This window comes from Phyllostomus hastatus, unplaced genomic scaffold, assembly GCF_019186645.2.
Source record: "Phyllostomus hastatus isolate PE091 unplaced genomic scaffold, TTU_PhHast_1.1 phas_contig_133, whole genome shotgun sequence".
Taxonomy (NCBI): domain Eukaryota; kingdom Metazoa; phylum Chordata; class Mammalia; order Chiroptera; family Phyllostomidae; genus Phyllostomus; species Phyllostomus hastatus.
Genome location: NW_025333577.1, coordinates 21,696 through 44,654, shown reverse-complemented (window position 1 = coordinate 44,654; position 22,959 = coordinate 21,696). Strand labels below are relative to the sequence as shown.

General features: G+C 44.7%; 1 pseudogene; it reads right to left on the bottom strand.

The window, feature by feature from the left end:
- Positions 1-677: 677 nt before the first annotated feature.
- LOC123825813 lies at positions 678-13,593 on the bottom strand (annotated as a pseudogene).
- Positions 13,594-22,959: the final 9,366 nt, after the last annotated feature.

Sequence of the window (22,959 nt, the reverse complement as noted above, 5' to 3'; positions counted from 1 at the left end):
AGTTCATGCATGACATAGAATGTGGGTGAGGTCTAGAGTGAGCTGCCCCAGGTCTCTGTCTGGAGGGTTTTTATCTCTCTTCTGTGGGTGAGAATCTTAGGGGAGGCTGTCAGCAGAATATTCATCAGCTTTCTATGGGTGTTTTTAATATGCTGATGCATCAAAATGAGCACATAGTTAGGTTGTGGATTATCCTCTGGTCAGCTCCACTGTTTTACTTTTATCTTAGGTCTGTCTGGCTCTAATGGGTTTTTTTTTTGTTCTTTGTTCCCCTGGCTTCATCTGGTCCTGGGTTCATCTGGCAGAAATGACATTAACTGTTGTGAGACCCATTAACTGGGTCTCTGTTATGTTTATTCCAACCAGGGTGATTCATGCTATGCATTCCCTGTTAAATAGGAGATGTACAAATAATTTGTTCTCAAGTGTCCTTAGTTAGGGGAAATAAGGTCTTGAGAGTCACCAGTTGGCTGTAAGTTGTTCAGACTGTTCGGCCTTCTTTGTTTTTCTTGCCTCAGTTTCCCCATTCCACTTGCCTAGTTTTCCTTTCTCCTTACCATCCTGCCTCACTATGACTCTGCACTCCATGCAAGTGAACTGTTGTAATGTTCCGAAATGTTCTGTGACAGGAGGCTGCTTGGCTCAGAGCTTTGGAGGACATCAAGGGGCTGTGTACCTCAGCTATCCAGACCACAGTCAAGTTCATCATCCAGCATGGGTTTCAAGGTCTCCACTGCATCAGCATTAGAGTCTGGAGACAGAATGCAGAGCAAGAGTAGGACCCTGGTTCTGTGACTCTGGCACAGTTGTGTGGGAGACGGGCCATTAAGAGAAATGACAAACAGAAATTTAATCATGACCAAGTGCAGTGGGGGAAAGGTTCCTGATATCATGGAAACAGGTAAACAGGAGACCTACGGGTCCCCTCCACTGGTCTCCATCTAATTTGAAAGATGTAAAAGATAATGACATCTGAAACACAACAATTATGCACAGTCATAGAACAGGAAAGACCTCTTGGAAATTAAAAATGTCATCATAGAAATGAATAATTCAGTAGATGAACTGGAAGATTCATGTAGTTCTTCTACTGAGTCTCACAAATGGAAAAGTGTGGACAAGCTGGAGAAAATACCTATTAGTCTCTTAGTCACGGAATCCCAACAAGTTTATAATGTCTGTCTAGAAAAAATGATTAGTAGGAAATGATTTTTAACATTTTCAGGAATATTTCTCAAAGTTCACAGATAACAAATTACATTTTGAATGGCCTAATCAAATTCTTCCTACAGCAGATAAAAACAGACCCACACTGTGACACATGACAGTGGAATTTCAGAAAGAGGGTGGAAGAGACCTTGAAACCTTCGAGAGGCAGGAAATCTGGGCATGGAGACTAGAAGATGTTCAAGTAATGCCTCCCACTACAGCTGGGGACAGTGACACTAAGGAAGGACTTAGGGTAGAAGAAGTAACTGGAGAAAGTCTAGGCAGGGCAACTGTCAGCTCATTGGGAAGTCTGAGAAAAGGGGGCCATGGAGACAGGATGGAGGTAAGCCCAGTACTAGCTGCCCACTCCCCTGGCTGAAAATCTCAAAGGCACCTTAGAGCTCAGAAGGACATAAAGAAGTTCATGTCTGACACAGGACGTGGGTATGCTCTAGAGTGAGCTGCCCCAGGTCTCTGTCTGGAGGGTTTTTAATCTCTCTTCTCTGTGTGAAAATCTTAGGAGAGGCTGTCTGCAGAATATTCACCAGCTTTCCAGGGGTGATTTTAATATACTGATGCATCAAAATGAGCACATAGTTGGGTTGGGGATTATCCTCTGGTCGGCTCCACTGTTTTAATTTTCCCTTAGTCCTGTCTGGCTTTAATGGTTTTTGTTTTGTTTTGTTTTGTTATTTGTTCCCCTGACTTCTTCTGTCCTTGGGTTCATCTGGCACAAATGGCATTAATTGAGTGTCTGCTGTTTATTTTCACTCCAGGCAGGGAGATTTAATCTATGTATTCTCTGGTTAGGGAGGAGAGGAACAAACCATTTCTTCTCAGTGTCCTTGGTTAGGGAAAGATGAGGCCTTGTTATTCACCAGCTGTCTGTAAGTTGTTCAGACTGTTTGGCCTTCCTTAAATTTCTTGCCTCAGTTTCCCCATTCTTCTTGCCTAGGAATTTTCCTAGCTCCTTACTATCCTATCTCACTATGACTGTACACCATGCAAGTGAATGTTTGCAAAGTTCCAGAATGTTCTGTGATAGGGCTCAGCCCAGGAGGACATCAGGAACATTTTACCTTAGCTGTCGAGACCGAAGTCAAGTTCATCACCTAGCATGGGTTTCAAAGCCTTCACCACGTCAGGATTAGTTAGAGTGTAGAGACAGAATGTGAAGCCAGAGTAGGACCCTGGCTCTGTGACTCTGGCATGGTCGTGGGGGAGATGGACCAGCAGAAATGACACAGAGAAATGTAATCATGACCCAGTGCTGTGAGGGCAAGTTTCCTGATATCACAGAAGTGGATAAGCAGGAGACCTACGGGTCCCCTTCCACTGGTCTCAATATTATCTAACAGATGTAAAAGATAATGGCATCTGAAACAGGACAATTATGCACAATCATAGAACAGGAAAGATTTCTTGGAAATTAAAAATATCAACATAAAAATGAATATTTCAATAGGTGCACTGGAAGATTCAAATTGTACTCCCACTAAATCATACAAATGGAAAAGTGTGGGGAAGCTGGAAAAAGGACCTATTAGTCTGTCAGTCAAGGGATCCCAACAAGTTAATAATAATAGTTTAAAATAGTATGGAAAAATCAAAATAAAAATTATGATGAGTAGGAAATGATTTTAAAATTTTCAACAATATTTCTCAGAGTTTACAGATAAAAATTTGCACTTTGAATGGCCTAATCAAAGTGTTGTTACAGCAGATAAAAATAGACCCACACTATGACACATTTGATGAAATTTCAGAAAGAAGGTGGGATAGCCCTTGAAAACTCCAATGGCAGCAAATATGGGCCTGGAGACTAGAAGACGTTGATGCAATGCCTTCCACTTTCTGCATAAAAAAGTTTCCAACACAGAGTTCTATATCCAGTCAAGATGTAAATAAGGGCTAGGATAGCCTACAGTTTCTTCATGTGTTTAGAACTTTAATAGTTAACTTTCCATGTTCTTTTTTGAAAAATACTACCAGGAAAAGTGGGGAAAATGAGGAAGTAAACCAAAAAAGAACATGTGGGTACCCGGTGACAGGGGAGCCAGAACAAGAGAGGCCAAGGCTGACTGAGATGAGGTGACACACATCCAGAGTGTCCATCTGGCACCAGGTGTGCAAGGACCTGGTCCACCTGCATCAGGACTGAGGGCTGTGGACAGGTGTCTACAGAGATGACAGAGGTTGAAAATCTGATGTGTTCCAATACGTACTCGTGAAGATTTAGACTCTGGGGAGAGCAGTGGAATGAACATGTGAAGCCAAACTGGATGACATAGGAGCAGATGCAATGACCAACTACCCCCTACCCTAGTGCTGACCAATCAGTGGAGGCCTTGACCCTAAGTCCCTCAGTCCCCTTTGCAACCCATCCCCTAGAAGCCATCAGAAAACCAGGTCTTAGGGGGACAAATCACCTGTGACTTGGTGCCACTCCCTTCAATAAACATTTACTTTCTGTTTATGTCTTTTTCTTTTTTTTGTAATACTCACTTGACATTATTTTTTCATTGCTTACAGAGAGAGAGGAAGGAAGAGAGAAAAACACTCATGTGAGTGAGAAACATCAACTGATTTCCTTCCATAGGCACCTGGACTGGGGATCATATGCACAACTGAGGTTGTGCCCTGACCAGGAATCTACTTGCAACCTTTCAGTTAAGGGATGATGCTCCAGCCAACTGAGCCACACCAGCCAGGGCTAAACCTTTACTTTCTTTGCTGCAAACTCGTATTTGCATTGGATTGGGCTTTAATGTGCAGACAATGAATGAACCCCTTTAGTTTAGTGATACTTTTCATTTATAACTTTTAACATTTTTAATTTTTTATAGTGAATATATATTCATTATATAAATTGCATATTATCTATATCCACATAAGTAATTTAAAAAGCTTTGTTGACATGTATAAAGGAAAAGGCAGATGGGGAGGAAAGTCAAGAGCACAGCCCAGGGCTGACAGTGCTGGGCTCCATGTCTGGACTCTGGACAATGTACTTACACACCTTCCCCCACTCCTCACCCAGGGGCACAGCCCTCTGTGGAGGCCAAGCTGGGTGTTTCCCTTCTTCTGGGGTGTGGTCATTCATATCTCCTCAACTCTCTCTTGCTTCTAAGAAGTTGGTTTTTGTACTACACATGACATTTTTAGCTATTTTCCATGGGAGGATTTGTCCACAGCGTCCAGCCAAGATTTTTGAGCATGGCATTTCTAAGACAAACGGTTGGTCCTAGAGAAGAGGATCAGAATCTGAATCTTAAATCATGATGTGAGAATGTTCTGTCAGGAATTTTCTAAGTGAAGGGATTTTAGTATAACTTGTTATTTGAAAACATTATTCATGCACATACAAGAGGTTTCAAAAGACACTGAAGAATATATAAAAGAAATGAGTCACAATGTCTCCCTCCTCCCTCAGTCACCTAAGTCCTCTCCCAGGAAACCTTCACAGTGAGTCACTTCTGATTCCTCCTCCCAGGAAAACCTATCTGTGCATTAATGTTGTTGTTATGTCTGTAAAAAGAGCTCAGGCCACAGACTGGCAGAAAATGTTTGCAATTCAATTCTTTTAGAAAAGACATAACAAACCTCAACTCAACAATCAGAAAACAATAACAATAAAAATTATCAAAATTCTGAACATGCTATCCCACAAAAGAATTTATGCCTGCCTTGTCCAGGTGGTTCCATTGCTTAGAGGGTCATCACAAATACAAAAATGTTGTGGGTTTGATATCTGGTCAGGGTGCCTATGGTGGGGAACTGATTGATGACTCTCTCTCTGTCTCTCTCTGTCACACACACACACACACACACACACTCTCTCTCTCTCTCTCTTTCTCAAATCAGTTAACATTGCCTTTAGTGAGTTTTTTTTAAGGCTTACTGCAGAACAGTAGCTTTGTTATGGCTGTAGCAGCCTCATATGCGTCTCTTTACTGGGTCTCTTGGTGATGTCGTTTTCTGTTACATTGATTTATTGTACAAGTTGTTTTGTACAACTACGTGCTGTGCAGGCTTGAAGCTCAGAAGCAACAGGCTGAGCTCTGTAGTCCAGGTGAGCAGTAGGGAGACCATCCAGGTGTGAGAGCCTCTGTGCTGTTTGCACAACGACAACGTCACACAACCATGTGTTTCTCAGGGCGGATCACCACCATTAGGCGGCACATGAGTGAATGTAAGTGCATCAAATAAACACGCTGGACACCTTATGCTTACACAAGGTGGTGTGTCAGTTATATTTTAACTTAAAAATAAAGTTCATTGTGGATTTTATGTACAACATTGGCATTCAGAAGGATCAGTGAAAAAGGTAATTAGGAATATTATAAACACTGACATCCACAGATGAAATTGTCAAGAGTCACTTCCAACAGTTCATGACCCCAGGAGCTCTAGGATCCCTGAGCATCCTCAGTGAGGGTCAATGAGCAGGAGAACAGAAAAGCAACTAGGGGAGGTCTGCACCCACCAGAGATGGGGGTGCACTCACACAACAACTTTAAAGTGAACACAGAAATCAGCACATAGGAAGTGACACAGGTGTCCACCAGAATCAGGACAGTGTGGGTGGCTCTGGTCTCTGGAGGGCATTGGTGGTGGCTGTGGGATGTGAATGTGTTGCAGCCTCTGGTGGTGTCTGTGCAGGAGAAGGACCATGAAGACACTGGACCAGACCATAAGGACAAAGAACCTGACATCATGATATGACCACAAGATGGCAGCCTCAGGCAGGTCTAGAGACTGGGGACAGTGATGGCCATTACTGAAATGGCCCTCTGGAGCAGCCAGCAGGAGGCAGAAAAAGTGTCCCTTGTCCCTTGGGGAGAATCTGAGCTAAGAGTCATGTTGTCATTGGGGTGCAGGGACAATCTGCAGCAGGAGCTCCAGTCACAGCATTTCCCATTGGGCCCTTGCCTTCTGCATCTTCTGTCCCCAGGTCCCACACAGTGGTCATCCTGTGTGACCCCTGGCTGGTCTTCCTATGCATTCAAGTTCCACAGGGCTTGCTGTTCCCAGTCTGAGGTGTGTTGAGTCTGGAAAATATCTCCACTTGAAGCCACTGTGTGCTTGCTCAGGGCCTGGGGTCTCCCTCTGTCCATGTGACTTAAAGGACACTGCAATACCTCTGTATCACTCATAGAGCTCATACTGGAGTCTCCCATTGCACCATTGTTCTGGATGATTACTGTGGGGAGAAGCCTTCCTGGTCGTACACACTGGGATTAGGAAAAAGCAATGATGGGGAAATGTAGGACGATAACATTAAAATTGATCACTGTCATTTCAATTGACAGTAAGAAATGCCAGTTAATAATCATATCTTAGAAACCAGCTCTACCCGCCAGCTCACTGGCCTGAAATCTTCCTTCTGAGATACCACTGGGAACAAGGGGCACAGTCCACTGTTTCTTCTGGTTCTTCTGCCATGGCCAGTGCACTGGACACATAGACCTGTCACTTTAGGTACAGAGGTTGTTCAAGCTGAGACAGGCAGGTGGGACATCTAGGGCTTCAATGCAGTATCCAGCTGTGGATGACCGCAGGGAAATAAAAATGCTCTGCACCTCACCTCTGGTCTCCTTCCATCCCCTCACATGTGACCCCCTCTCCTCTCTTCTTCCCCCGCCACTTCCTTCCCCTCTGGTTACCATGGCAGCGCTGGCTGTGACTGTGAGTTCCTTTTTGTTTGTTCTGTCAATTTGTTTGTTGCTTTTTGTTTTATGCTCCACATATGAGTGAAATCACATGATTTTTATCTTTGCTCATCTTACATATTTCCCTTAGCATAATACCCTCTAGGTCCATCCATGCCATCCCAAATGGCAAGATTTCATTCTCTCTTCCTGCCTCGTACTGTTCCACGGGGTGAATGTACCAGAGCTTGTATATGCACTTACCTACTGAAGGGCACCTGGCTGTGTCCAGAGTTTGGCTACTGTAAATCACGCTGTGATGGACAGAGGGGTGAATATATTCTTTCAAGTAAGTGTTTTGGATCTTTTCAGGTAAATACCCAGAAGTAGGATCACTGGGTCGACAGGCAGATCCATACTTATTATTTTGAGGGAACTCCACACTGTTTTCCAGAGGGGCTGCACCAGTCTGCATTCCCACCAAGAGTGTGAGAGGGTTCCCTTTTCCCCACATCCTGGCCAGCACTGGTTTGTTGCTCTACTGAAGGTAGATTTTCTGACAGACATGAACAGATACCTCATTGTGATTTTAATTTGCATGTCTCTTAGAGACACATTGAGCACTTTTTCAGGACTATTAGCCATCTGTAAGCCATCTGTAAATCCTCTGTTAGCAATCTGTAAGTGTCTGTTCTGGTCCTCTGTCCATTGCTTTTCAATGGTCACCTGAGGACATGTTTGTTGATTTTAGAGAGATAGAAGTAGGGAGAAAGTGAGAGAGAGAGAGTGAGACAGAAAGGGAAATACTGACATGAGAGAAATACATGAATCTGTTGCCTCTCGTTCAAGCCCCCAGGAGGAATAGAACCCTCAGCCCTTTGGTGGACTGGAGGAGGCTCCAACCCACTGGTCCTCTGGGCCAGGGCTGCACAGTTTAAAGGGAGATTGGTTCATCTGCTCCTTCACTGTGCACGTCTGTGTGTCTTTGGAGGTGAGTTGGGTCTCCTACAGGCAGCGTAATTGGATTCTGTTCTAACCTATTCATCTTCTCTGTGCCTTTTGGTTGGTGAGTTCAACCTATTCAGGTGATTATTGACCTACAAGGACTCTCTTTACTCATTTTACCTTTGGTTTCTCGTCTTGTGTCTCCAGTGTTTACTTTCCCTACGTTCCCCGTCTGTCAGTTCATTGTGGCACCTCTTTGTGCTTCCAGGACCCGTGGCCACCAGCCCTGCTGTACTACCTGGGTGTCCTTGCACCTGTCCAAGGTTGTAGCCACTCCATGGCCTGAAGGTCACATCTACTCTCCCACCCTCTGCCAGCTGGAGGTGGCGTTACAGCCAGATTGGGAGGGGACCATTGCGAATTCCTCTGGGTTCCTTCTTCTGCTGGTTCTGATACCTGGGTCTCACAGACCAGGTCCTGCGGGGGGCTTCGCAGTGTCTGACTTGTCTCTTTGAGAGGGGTCCTCACTCCACCAGGATGCTGACGTTCCACCCTGTATCTGCCACTGGCCTCATCAGCCCATGTGCTGCACCTGCAGCCCCATCCAACCTTCCCTCTCAAGAATCTGCCAGTTTTACTCCAAGGACAACCTGCCTGGTGGTAGCCAAGCAACACAATCCTGATGTGATGAAGGGGCAGGAACCAGGGCCAAAGGCCCAGGGGGAACTGTGGCAGAGTCGCCCCTGTGACACCTGAGACACTTTCTCCTTGACTATTCAGTTCTCATCACTCCAAGCTGGAAGCTAATGGAGCCTCCCTAACTCCAAACATTATAAATGAACATAAGGATTCTTTTTGAGCTCATGAACCTCCTGTGTCCAGCTGCTCCTGAAGTCCTCCTGCTTTCCTCTAGGGTCTCAGAACATTCTGTGTGTACTTGAAATAACTGTGTTTTTCTGTTACTGAGAGAAATCACACACACACACACACACACACACACACACACACACACACACACATCTCCTGTTGTTGAGAGAGAGAAAGCTCAATCAGGTTGCCTTCCTTATGTTCCTTAGGCACAAGCCCTGACTGGGAATCAAACCTGTGGTATTTTGGTGCATGGGCAGACACTGCAATCAACCCAGCCACCCTGGCCAGGCCACATCCCTGTTTGAACTGTTTCTGTAGGTCTGGGTTCTGATTGCAGAGAAAACCATTCAGTCTGTTGGCTCACACCACTTTTTATTTTGTCTACAACCTCCCTGATACATGCAGTTGATCTTTTAGTAAATGTAAAGGAAAACATTTGGCAATTGATGTGAATGCTCAAAACATATTTATTGGACAATTATACAAGGAAGTCTCCCCAAAACAACCGTAACAGGACTTAATATGGGAAGTGGCAGTTCCCCATAATTTGTGTTTGGGATTCACAGCTGTCCCATGTTTTGCAGGGTGCTGGGTCACCAGCCGAGAGGCTGGTGTCTATGGCTGTGGGCACGCAGGGTGCGTGTGTACCTGTTGTGCTCAGAGCCCCGTGGCCTTGTCCAGCTGCACTGGCCATGCTGGGACTGAACCTGGGACAGAGCGTCATGATGCTCTCGCCATCTATCTCTGGAATTCCAGGAGCAAAAAACGGACGGAGGGGCTCTGCCACAGAAATCGGGGGAATGTAAAAATATGGGAGCCATCGCCCACATGATAAAAGGAAATGGTTCCCATTTCCAAGTCCAGGAAAACGCCCACTCGGTGTAAGCGGGGACTGACCATGAGCTCTGTCACCGGCCTGGTGCTGGCCAGGAAGGTGACATGCTCCCTACAGCTCACTGTCCAGAAGCCACGTTCTGAAGAGAGGACGACATTCTCCTGTCGAGGAACAGATTCCTTGCAGACGCCCAGGTTCCACTTTGCGCTGGTGCCCACGTCCACCTCCCAGTAGTGCCGGCCAGAGGTGAGTAGCTGGGAACCCAGCACACAGAAGGAGGCGCTGAACCTCTCAGGACAGACCCTGCGCTTCTGCTCCACGTACATGCAGCGGACTTGCCGCAGGTCCTCAGAGATGTAGAGGTGGTTGTTGGCTGTGTCCACATCCAAGGTCACATCCACTGTGGAAAGAGAAATAATGCATCAGCTCTGTCCCTAACTCTCTGGGCCACCTAAGGGACCCACATGACTCATTCACTTTCTTGTCTTCTACTCCACATCTCAGATTTTCCTGGGGAACTTCCCTGGTCCCTAATTACATCAGATTTCATGGACACAAGGAATGGTTATCATTGGAACTGGCCCTTGGTCACGACAGACATTCTCTCTACATTAAGCTCTTTGCTTAGTTGATTAAGGACTTTTTTTCTTTTAGTGTGGACTCCGTATGGAAAAAGAGACCATGACTGCTTCATGTTTTCAAAATTAGCATACAAATTATCACAGATTCTGTGCACACATACCCCTGAACTAGGCATTTCAAAGGATGGAGAATATTCTACTTGTTGCAGAATAAAATTGACATCAAAGCTTTCTGTTTCCTCTCTCTCCCTGTCTAAATTATATTAAAATTATATATATACATATATATAATATATTTATATGTAAATATATAAATATATAGATCTGTACATATATTTGTAAATATATGTGTATATATGTATTTTTTCTATGATTCTTGACATTAGGCTGCGCTGGCACCTTAGCAGGAACCTGGACAGCAGCTCAGTGGGGCAGCACCCAGAGGAGCCCGAACACGGAGCAGCGGACCCTGGACAGCAGCGCCGCCTCCCTCCGACTCTGATTCGGGCACAGAGCTGCCCAAATATAATAAATATAAACCATGACACCATTAAAGTCCTAGAGGAGAACATAGGTAAGAAAATCTCAGATATTTCATGCAGAAACTTTTTTACTGAAATGTTCTCTAGAGCAAGGGACATAAAGGAAAGAAGAAACAAATGGGATCTCATCAAAATAAAAAGCTTCTGCACGGCTAAAGAAAACAGCATCAAAATGAAAAGAGACCCAACTGTATGGGAAAACATATTTGCCAATGATACCTTAGGCAAGGGTTTAATCTCCAAAATGTATAAAGAACTTACACGACTCCACTCTAAGAAGACAAGCAACCCAATTTAAAAAATGGGCAAAGGACTTGAACAGACACTTCTCCAAGGAGGACATACAGAGGATCCAGAGACACATGAAAAGATGTTCAATATCACTAGCTATCAGAGAGATGCAAATTAAAACCACAATGAGATACCACTTTACACTAGTCAGAATGGCCATCCTAAACAAAGCAACAAACAAGAGTTGGAGAGGTTGTGGAGAAAAGGGGACCCTAGTGCATTGTTGGTGGGATTGCAGACTGGTACAACCACTATGGAAAGCAGTATGGAACTTCCTCAGAAAACTAAAAATGGATCTGCCTTTTGACCCAGCAATTCCACTGCTGGGACTATATCCTAAGAACCCTGAAACACCAATCCAAAAGAACCTTTGCACCCCGATGTTCATAGCAGCACAATTTACAATAGTTAAGTGCTAAAAGCAACCTAGATGCCCACTAGTAAATGAATGGATCAAAAAACTACGGTACATTTATATAATGGAATTCTATGCAGCAGAAAGAAAGAAGGAGCTCCTATCCTTTGCAACAGCATGGAGCTGTTGGAGCTGGAAAGCGTTATGCTAAGCGAAATAAGCCAGACAGTGAAAGACCAATACCATATGATCTCACCTTTAACAGGAACCTAAACAACAAAACAAAGAAACAGGCAAAATATAGTCAAAAACACTGAAATAGAGAACAGGCTGACAGTGACCAGAGGGGAGAGAAGAGGGAATTTCAGGAGAGAATGGGAAGGGTTTACAGGAACAAATTTAAAGGACACATGGACAAAAACTGGGGGGGGGGCGGTTAGTAATGGTAGTGAAGTGGGGAGGGATGAGTGGGTGGGCTGGAATGGGAGTAAAAGGCAGAAAACTGTACTTGAACAATGATTAACAAAATTAAAAAATAAAAAGAAAGAAAGACACCTTCCGGAGTAAAAACTCCTCAATCCCTGTTTTGTTTTTTTATCTCTTTTTTCCTTTTTTAATTTAATTTTAATTTTTTTTCCTTCCCTGGGGATATGTTTTTAATGATTTTGCACAGGGAGGAAAGGGAGGTGTTGGGAAGGAGAGAGACATCCATTGGTTGCCTCACGTGCGCCCCCTGGTGGGAATTGACCCTGCAACCTTGTGGTGTCCAGGAACCACTTTAACCAACTGAGCCACCTCCAGGGCTCTTTAATTTTTAAAACAATTTTTTAAGTTTCAGTTACAGTTGGTGTACAATAGAAAATAATATTGAATGCAACTAGAGTTGAAAACAGTGAAAAATAATTGATGTTTGCCAAATGGGAGGGGGTTTGGGGTATGAGGTAAAACAGGGGAAGGGGTTGGGAAGTACAGATGGGCAGTAACAGAACAGGCCCAGGGTCATAGTGGGAAGAACAGGGAATATAGTCAGTAATACTGGGGTAATGTGCATGGTGCCAGGTGGGCCTAGGCTGATCATGGGGAATCACTTCTTGAAGTATATGAATATCTAATTACTATGCTGTGATTTTAAACTACTGTAATGCTGTGTGGCAACTGTAATTCAGTAATTAAATTCAAACATATTTAAAAATGAAAATAGTTTACCAATGCATTAAATACAATTAAGAATCGGAAAGGATGGATTTTAGGGATACAGGCAATGGAACACCCAACCTCCGATTTCTACTTAATCAATCAAATTTCTACTCCATCAGCCTCCAGTTCCAGGTGACCACCTGTGTGGCTACTGAAAATACAGGATAGGATAGGTCAAGTACATGACTATGTCCTTTTTCTTTTTTTTTTTAAGATTTTCTTTTGTTTTATGATTTTAGAGAGAGGAGAAGGGATGGAGAAAGAGAGGGAGAGAAACTTCAATGTGTGGTTGACTCTCCCGGGCCCCCTACTGGGAACCTGGCCCACACCCCAGGAATGTGCCCTGACTGGGAATAGAACTGGCTATCCTTTGGTTCCTAAGGCTGGCACTGAGTCCACTGAGTCACAGCAGGCATGGCTAAATCTTATATTTTCTTGGATACCTGCAGATGGCTCTGACCTGTGGGCCTTGGTTGAGAGACATTGTGCCAAGCAACAGGAAACTGCTTTTATTCCTGGTCAGGACATGGGGGTGATTGTGTATTGGGTCCTGGGTCGGGGTCATTACCAGAAACAATCCGTCGATGTTTCTCTCTTGTATCAGTGTTTCTGACCATGTCTCACTCTCTTCCCTCCTCTCTTAAAATAAATAAATAAAATCTTAAAAAAAGAAAGAAAACCTACAGATGGTTTTAATGCAGACTTCCAGGTTGGCACATGGGGAAAGAACGAACATTTCAGGTGCCAGAACCCAGGTAAAGCACCTTGACTGGAGGGCTTTGACAAGTGGCTGTTTTCCATGGGGTGAGGGCTGGTGGCCCCAGACCTCACCTTGGAACCTCCGCAGCCTCGGGTTCATCCTCAGGATGGCTCTCAGCTGGGGCTCCAGTGCCCTGACTTCTGACACCAGCCTGGCCAGCTGGCGATTGGGCCTGATGTCGCTCTTCTGAGAAACCTCAGGGCAGGTGAAGCACATAATACCGTGTCCTCCAGGGCCCCTCGGCAGTGAGTTGACACACTTGAGGCAGCAGATAAACCCACATTTCAGGCTCACGGGGTCTTCCAGGTAGCTCAGGCAGACATAGCAACTGCTTATATCTTTAAAATGTTGGGCCATGCTTGCTGTCTGGGGGAAGGGACACGCCATTAGAACACTGTGAGTGACAAGGACTGATGGGTTCTGGGACTCCAACCTGTTTCTGTGAATAGCGGCCTGTACTCACCAGTCCCAGGCAATCAAGATGCAATCCAAGTATAAACATCAATAGCTCATGGCCCGGAATTTCTGATTTTGAAATGCTAGTTAGCATGAAGATAAGCTTTATCCTGGGGCTGTAAGTTAGGGGGGTGAGATGGTCTCTACTCTACTTGTGATTTTTTTTTTCAATCCTCAGCCAAGGACAGGTTTTTATTGGTTTTAGAGACAGAGAATAAGTGGACACTGGGATAGAGAGAGCAAGAGAGAGAATCTGAGAGTGAGAAAGAGAGAGTGAGATCAGTTGCTTCTTGTACACACCCTAAGTGGAGCTGAACTGTTAACCCTCAGTAATATGGGATGACGATCAAGCCAACAGAGCCACCCGGCCAGGGCTACCTGTATGTCTCCTGTGGCAGCCTGTAGTCTAGAGTGGCTATTGAGCCAGTGGGATGGGCCTTATCCACCTTGAAAGGTGTTCAGCATAAGATATACCCTCGAATTTAAAGACATCACAGGAGAGGAGAATATAAGCCACCTCCCAAAGAACTGAAATTGATCAAATGTTGAATCACTGCCTTTTGCCACTTATAATGAAAGGCTTGTTTTTTGTTTGTTTGTTTGTTTTTACTTTGCATATGTGGCTTCTCAAAAATGAGGTTAGCCTTGGCTGGGGAACTCACTTGGTTAGAGCATTGTCCTGAGGTTGCAGGTTCAAATCCAGATCAGGGCGCAGAGAAGAAACAATCAGTGAATTCATAAAGGAGTTCACAACAAATCTGTGGTTCTTTCTCCTTCACATCAGTAAGTTTAAAAAAAATAAAATAAAAAACCCCTCATTTACGATGACATCTCTGTGTGACTTTATATATCCAGTGGACAGTGCTGGTTGAGACGCAGAAATCCTACAACTGCCCAGGTGAGTGTGGCTGAGACCCACAGCAGAACCTGAGGGGTGGAGTAAGCCAGTGGCTGACACTCCACTCACTACCTGCCAGGGTTCACCCATCTCAGATCTGACTCAGCGTAAAGACGACCATGTTATTTCTGTCACCTGGTATTAAACATCTAAGTTCTGCCCACTCTTCCCATCAAAGGAATTCATCCCTAGATGTCCACCCCATGCCTGGCATTGAGCTGGCCTCAGAGAGCACTTGCTGAACCTTTTGCCGAAACTGGAAAGTCAAAACCATGGACTCACCTCTGGTGCACTAGGTCCTCTTCTGGTCTCCAGCTGTTTCCCCTGCTGCCTCAGCTCAGGAGTGAGGTGGACCAGCAAGCCCCTTTTATCAGGGAGGCCCCTCCTCCCACCTGACTCACTTCTTGTCTGTGTCACTCATTCCAATAAGATTTCCACCCAGGTAATGAGATTTTCTCACCCCACAGAGAGAACTTACCAGGAACAAAGGACATAGTTGTGTATGAAAGTTATTTGTAAATAAACGTGAACAAAATACTGCCATGAAATCATTGTAGACTAGATCCTGAATATTATTTCTCGTCCTCACTAGGGAAATGAATATCAAAATTGACAAAATTTTCTCTCTCAATTTTAAAATGGGATCCTTTGGAATGTTGGTGACCGATTTGCCTAAAAATGTTTGGAATCACTGGATTGTGGATGGTAGTAGCATCACCTGAGAATCACCAGGAACTCACACTACCTCATTTATTTATTTTGTTTTTTTAACTACTTTAATTGTTTAGTTTGTTTCGGGTGTCTCATTTCCCACTTTTTCTCACTTCACCCCTGAGCTCAACTCCCTGCCCTCTGGGCCTCAGCAGGAGGTCGTCTGTGTCTCGGCTAATCCCTTTACCTTGTTCCATCCCCTCCCTTCCTCCCCTCTTCCAGCTGTCAGTCTGTTCCATGTGTCCATGCCTCTATCCATTTCAGAGTGTGAAACTCATTTTCACCAGGGGCCACATCAGCCTCGTGTTGCCTCCAAAGGGCCGAATGTGATTTTAGGACTGTAGAGATGTAACTACTTCCTAACTAGGGGCAAGGATCTCAGCACTGCCACCAGGTAGAAAAAAGGTGCCAGGCAGGATTAAACAAGGTTGGGAGGGTATTTGGCCTGAGGGCCCCTGTTTGGGGCTGCAGGTCTATTTTGTTTATCAGATTCTACATATAAGTGAGATTTGATGGTGTTGTAGCCCACAACTGGCCTTTTAAACCTCTTTTGTGTCCTGAGTGGTGTGGCTCAGCTGGTTGAGTGTCATCCCGCAAAGCAAAACAAGGTCGGTTGGATCCCTGGTCACAGAGAGAGAGGCAACTGATGGACGTGTCTCGCTCACATTGATGTTTCCCTCCCTTTCTCCCTCCCTTCCCCTCTGTCTGAAAAATAAAAACAGAAACATAAATGACCCCTCTTTTATTATGTACATATTATTCTAATAAGGCTATATTTATTTTATTTTGTTAATTTTTTAAAATATATTTTATTCATTATGCTATTAGAGTTGTCCCAGTTTTTCTCCCCTTTATTCCCCTCCACCCTGTACCCACCCCACCATCATTTCCCTACCTTAGTTCATGTCTATGGGTCATACATAGAAGTTCTTTGGTTTCTCCATTTCCTATAGTATTCTCAATCTCCTCCTGTCTATTTTGTACCTACCATTTACTCTTCTTATTCCCTGTACCTTTCCCCCATTCTTCCCCCATCTCCCTCCCCACCGATAACCCTCCCCACCCATAATTCTCCATGTATCTCCATTTCTGGGATTCTGTTCCTGTTCCAGTTGTTTGCTTAGTTCATTTTTGTTTTTGTTTTTAGGATCAGTTGTTGATAGCTGTGAATTTGTTATCATTTTACTGCTCATATTTTCCTCCTAAGTTACCAGTTCAGCTGTCCTAGGGTTCATCTGGCACAAATGGGCTCATTTGGATCTCTGTTGTATATTTTTCCTGATCAAGGTGATTTAACCTACTTATTCTTTGGTGAAGGACAAGTACAAGCTTTTGTTCTGGAGTGTCCTTGGTTAGGGGAGATAAGGTCTTGCAATGCACCAGCTGACTGTAAGTTCTTCAGACTCTTTGGCCTTGCTTAATTTTCTTGCTTCAGTTTCCCCATTCCTTTGGCCCAGGAATTTTCCTAGCTTTTTACTATCCTGCCTCGCTGTGACTCTGCACTCCATGCAAGTGAACTGTTGTAATGTTCTAGAATGTTCTGTGATAGGAGGCTGCTTGGCTAAGAGCTGAAGAGGACATCAAGGGGCTGTTTACCTTAGCCATCCAGACCACAGTCAAGTTCATCACCCAGCATGGGTTTCAAGGCCTCCACTCTCTCAGGATTAGTTAGAGTCTAGAGACAGAATTCAGAGCCAGAGTAGGACCCTGGCTCTGTGACTCTGACTCTTATAGTGGAGATGTGCCATTAGCATAAATGACACAGAGAAATGTCATCATGACCCAGTGCTGTGAGGGAAAGTTTCCTGATATTGTGGAAGCAGATAACCAGGAGACCTATGGGTCCCCTTTCTGTGGTCTCAGTATTATCTGAAAGAAGTAAAAGATAATGGTGTCTGAAACAGAACAATTATACACAATCATAGAACAGGAAAGTTCCCTTGGAAATCAAAAATATCATCATAGAAATGAATAATTCAATAGGTGAACTAGAAGATTGAGGTGTACTCTTACTGAGCCATATAAATGGAAATTTGTGGGCAAGCTGGAGAAAACACCTATTAATCTGTCAATCAAGGGATTCCAACAAGTTAATAATGACAGATTTAAAAGAGTATGGGAAAATAAAAATAAACACAATGAGTAGGAAATGACTTCAGAATTTTCCAAGAATATTTCTTGACATTTACAGAATAAAGTTTACAGTTTGAGTTGCCTAACTATATTCTCACTACAGCCAATAAAAACAGACTCACATCCAGACACATCATGATGGAATTGCAGAAAGGGGATGGAAGAGACCTTGAAAACTTCAAGAGGCAGCAAATATGGACCTGGAGACCAGAAGACCTGGAAGCAATGATTTGCCATTTCTGGAGAGAAAAATATTTGCAAAACAGATTTCTATATCAAGTCAAGGTGTGAATAAGGGCTAAGAAAGTCTAAAGTTTCCTCATGTGTTTAGAGTTTTCATAGTTAAGTTTGCATGTTCTCTTTTGGAAAATACTACCAAGAAGAGTGGAGAAAATCAGGAAGTAAACCAAACAAGAGGAATATGTGGGATCCAGGTGACAGGGGAGCCAGAACAAGAGAGGCCAGGGCTGCCTGAGATGAGGTGAAGGACACCTGGCTCCTGGTCTGCAAAGACCCAGTACACCTGTGGCCAGAGCTAAGGCTCTGGACAGGTGTCTGCAGAGGTGAAAGTGGTTGAATATCTGATGTGTTCAAAAACATGCTCATGAAGATTTAGACTGTGGGAAAGTAGTGGAATGAACATTTGAAACCAGACAGAACGGCCCTACGACTGACATAGGACCAGAAGCAGTGACAGACCTCCCCCTACCCTAGTGCTGACCAATCAGTGGAGACCTGGATCCTAAGTCCCTCCATCCCTCATGCAACACATCCCCTAGAAGCCATCAGGTCTATGAAAAACAACTCACCTGTGACTCCAGGTTTGGTGCCACTTCCTTAAATAAACCCTCACTTTCTTTCTTTTTCTTATACTGAACTGAGGACATGTTTTTTCTATTACTTTCAGAGAGAGAGGAAGGGAGAGATGGAAACATTGATGTGAGAGAGAAACATCAACTGATTTCCTTCCACAGGCACGCAGACCAGGGATCATTCTCACAACCTAGGTGTGTGCTCTTAGCAGGAATCAGTTTGCAACCTTTAGGTCATGGGATGATTCTCCAACCAACTGAGCCATACTTACCAGGGCTAAACCTTTACTTTCTTTGCTGTAAACTGCTGTTTGCATTGGATTGGGCTTGAATGTGCACAGGTGAATCAACTCCTTTAATTTAGTAAGAATTTGTCATTGATACCTCAACATTTTATAATTTTTATAGTGAATGTGCATTCATCAAATAAATTGTATATTATCCACCTACACATAATTGACTTAAAAAGCTTTGTTGACATGTGTAAAAGAAAAGGTCGATGGAGAGGAAAGTGAAGAGCTCAGCTCAGGGCTGACAGTGCTAGGCTCCATGTCTGGGCTCTGGACAATGATGAACTTGCACACCTTCCCCCATTGCTCACTCAGGGCGCTGCCCTCTGTGGAGGCCAAGCTGGGTCTTTCTGCTTTTGAGGTGTGGTCATTTGTATCTAGTTAACTCCCTGTTGCTTTTCAGAAGTCAGTTTTTGTCTTACACATGGCATTTTTAGCTGTTTTCTGAAATGGGAGTATTTGTCGATAGAGTCCAGCCAAGTTTGTCAGAACTGGAATTTCTAAGGCAAATGGTTGGTCCTAGAGAAGAGGATCAGAGTGTGAATCTTAAATTGTGACATGATGATTGTCTGTCAGGAGATTTATAAGTGAAGGGATTTTATGTAATTTGTTCTTTGAAAACATTATTCATACACATACAAGAGTATTCAAAAGACACTCCAGAATACACAAAATAAATGAGTCACATTGTCCCCCTGCCCCCTCAGTCACCTAAGTCCTCTACCGAGAAACCATCTCAGTGAGTCACTTTTAATTTGTCTTCCCAGGAAAATCTATCTGTGCATTAATGTTGCTGTTATGTGTGTAAAAAGAGGTCAGGCCACAGACTAGGAGAATTACGTGTAATTTGATTCTTTTAGAATATTGATAAGAATGCTGAAACTCAACAATAAGATAACAATAACTCAATACAAATTGATCACAATTCTAAACAGACCCTCACCAAAGAATTTATGCCTGCCTTGTCCAGGTGGTGCGGTTGGTTAGAGTGTCATCACAAGTACCCAAATGTTGTGGGCTTGATCCCTGGTCTGAGTGCCTAGGGTTGGAATATTGACTTTCTTTCTCTCTCTCTCTCTCATACACACACTCTCTTTCTCTCAAATAAATTAACATAGCCTTGGGTGATAGTTTTTTTTAAAGGCTTACAGTAGAAAAGTATGCTTTGTTATGGCTGCAGCAGCTTCACACATATGTTTATCGGGTCTCTTGATGGCCTCATTGTGTCTTGTTTTGATTTATTGTACAAGTTGTTTTGTACAACAACGTGCTATGGAGGCTTGTAGCCCAGAAGTAATAGGCTGAGCCCTGCAGTGTAGGTGAGCAGTAGTGAGACCATCCAGGTGTGAGTGCCTTTCTGCTGTTTGCACAACCACAGCATCTCACAACCACACCTTTCTCAGGGTGGATCACCACTGTTAGGCGGCACATGAATGAATTCAAGTGCATGAAATAAACATCCTGGACACCTTACACTTACAGAAGGTTGTGTGTCAGTTGTATTGTAACTTAAAATAAAGATTGGGAGAGGAAGGTGGTGATGTGGCAGGAGGGACTGTATTTCCCTTCCCCCTTGGCATGGTAGAGAATCTGGCTGATCTGCGCAGGAAGAGAGCAAGGGGCCAACAATATCACAACATTTATGAAAATAGGAGATCAAAAATTATAGCGGACATTGAAAAACCAGACAGTAAGGAGACTGCCTCAGGATAATAAGGGCGGGGACAAGGGAGGCTGCAGGCCCCAGGCCCAGTGCTCCCGAGTCTGCTTCAGGGCACTCGGGAGAGATCTGGGTCAACCACTCCCTTCTTGGCCAAACAAGGATTGAGCAGCGGGGTGCAGGGGCGGGGCGGGGGGTGGGTAGGACTTGTTGTGTGAAGGCACAGAGAGGGGAGCAGGGAGGACTGAGAGACAATCACACAGGGGCTGCGAGCACCCACACATAGCCCTGGGAACAGTGAATGCCCCAGCCTGCGTGATTAAGGGCGGCCTGGCCATGCGACCACACCCCCAACCCAGAGATAGGGAGCTTACACTGTGAAGTGTGCACTCCCTCTGGACCCCGGGGCTTACACCGTGAAGTCGTGCCCCCTCGGGATTCTCGGGGCTTACACTGTGAACCCAAAAAAGATGTGGGTGGTCTGCGCGACCCCGGAGCCTGGGAGCCTGCAGCGGTGAGCTCTGGAGAGAGTGCTTGGGAGCGCCCTGACCCACACCCAGGGCCCTGTGGAGAGGCATCAGGCCAGGCCTGGGAGAGCGCGCAGCTAGCCCTGGGGACAGTAAGCCAGAGACTGACTGAGTGCTGATTGGAAAGGGTGAAAAACATTCCAATCACCCCTCAGCCTGCTGAAGCCAGCAAGACCAGAAAAACTGATAGGGGTTTAAGACTTGGGAAAATTTAACTTAAGGTAAATAGTCATAAATCTAGCAAGTAATGTGTATGTTAAGTTTTTGTTTCAGCAACTACAGATAAGGCCCATCCTGGAGCCTAAATTTTAAGCAGTTGACCTCCTGGGCCACTGACTGGGGATTACCTTATCTGGAGACTTCTGTACCAGGAAGAACCAAGCGACTACCCTTCCCCCTTGGAGGCAACTGTTGAATTTCAAAGGCTTTCGCTGACACCTTGTTTGCCCTCCCCCAACCCCCTTATAAAAGATCTGGCCAGGAAAGAAAGAGGGAGATGGTTTGTTAGGGTATGAACCCGCCATCTTCTCGGATTGCCGGCCATCTGAATAAAGCGCCTATAAAAGATTCAATCACTGCCATTGCTTATTGGATTTGGTAGTGACAGGCAGCCTGAACGCCGGTGTCTTTTCCGGTCACATATTTTGGCGACTCTGTGCCGGGACAGACTTTGGGACTCTCCGGTAAGTTTGGGTGTTTGGCGGGGAGTCCCATTGGCTGCCTGGACTGAGGGGCCCTGGGGGCTTGGAGCCAGAGAATCCCAAGCAGCTGCGAAGTGATTTCACTTGGGGATTCTCACCCCTTGTTCCCAGCACCTCTCGTTGTGCATCACACTGGATTGAATCGTTGCGCTTTCTGATTCAGGTTGAAATCCCGGGTCACAACTTAAGTTATCTGTTTTGTTTGGGTACCGTCTGTTTGGAGCTCCGTCTGGTCCACAAGGACATCTGGTCTGGTCCCGAAAGGGGTGTCTGTGTGGAGCTCCATGGAGTTCCGTCTGGTAATATGGGAGGGGGGACCCTCTGTTCCGAAAAACAGCCCGCTGGGGTGGGTTCTGGTAAATTAATCAACGTATGAGCGTATATCGGAGGCGTATGCTGTTTTGTTGTAGTACTGTTCTGTTTGTGTCCTGTATAATTTAGACTCAGGAGAGTGCTGGTCACTGAATGGGTCTTTAAATTACTGTATTATGCTGTAACTAAAGTTGTTTTGTCAAAATCAGGGTAGAACAAATTGCCTTACCCAGAAGTGTTTGGGTTTACATGATAAAGATGCATGCAGAGTTAAAAAGGAAAGAGAGGAAAGTCAGTTAATAGCTCAGAGAAAATGGAATTTACATATGAAAGATAGGTCAGAGGAGAGGGGCCAGGAAGCTCTAGGTATTAAAACCGCTGCAGGCTGGTTAGAGTTCCTGCAGCCCCAGGGGATCCACTCCTGTGAGTGATATGGAAAAAGTGCGCCTGAACTGGCATCGCTATCTTGAATAGGTCAAGAAACCAGATTCCGTGGAGGAAAAGCCGCTACCGGGGCAGGGCAATATCCTTTTTGAAGACTTTTTTCTGTGAGAGTAAGGCCAGAAGGCCAATCTGCTAGATGTTATCTGGCACATACTCTGTTTTGTACATTGGATCTGTTAAACTGGAAAAGCTCAAACCCTTCTTATGGACATAACCCTGCTACAATGACTGATTTGATCGTGCCATTTTTTTTTTTTTGCCACTTATTATCTCAATTGGGCAGACATAGGAGCCTTAATGAATTCTTTGCTTCAGTATGGGGGATGAGCAGAGGCTGATGTTAGATAAGGCAAATGAAGAGGCTGGGAGGTTACACCAAGGAAATCCAGATGGGGCTCTGGGCCTTCCCAGGGCAATACCTATAACTGAGCCCAACTGGGACCCTTAAGGGAATGGCCTTTCTCTCTTAAAGCATTATAAGAGATGCCTCCTTGAGGGAATGGGAAAGGCATCCCTGAACAGAAAGTCTGAGTAAGTGCAGGCTGTGCAACAAAAGTCCACAGAGAACTCCTCCCAACACTAAGAAACAGTTAAGGAGATTCCTGAGGATGGCAAGTGACTGCTGCATTTGAATTCCAAGCTTTGGGCTCACTGCTAATCCACTGTGTGAGGCTCTAAAGGAACCAGAATATAGCCCTTTAGAGTGGACAATGGAACGCACTCAGGCTTTTGAGTCTCTGAAAGTGCAACCGGCTTCAGCACCAGCCTTGGGGCTTTCA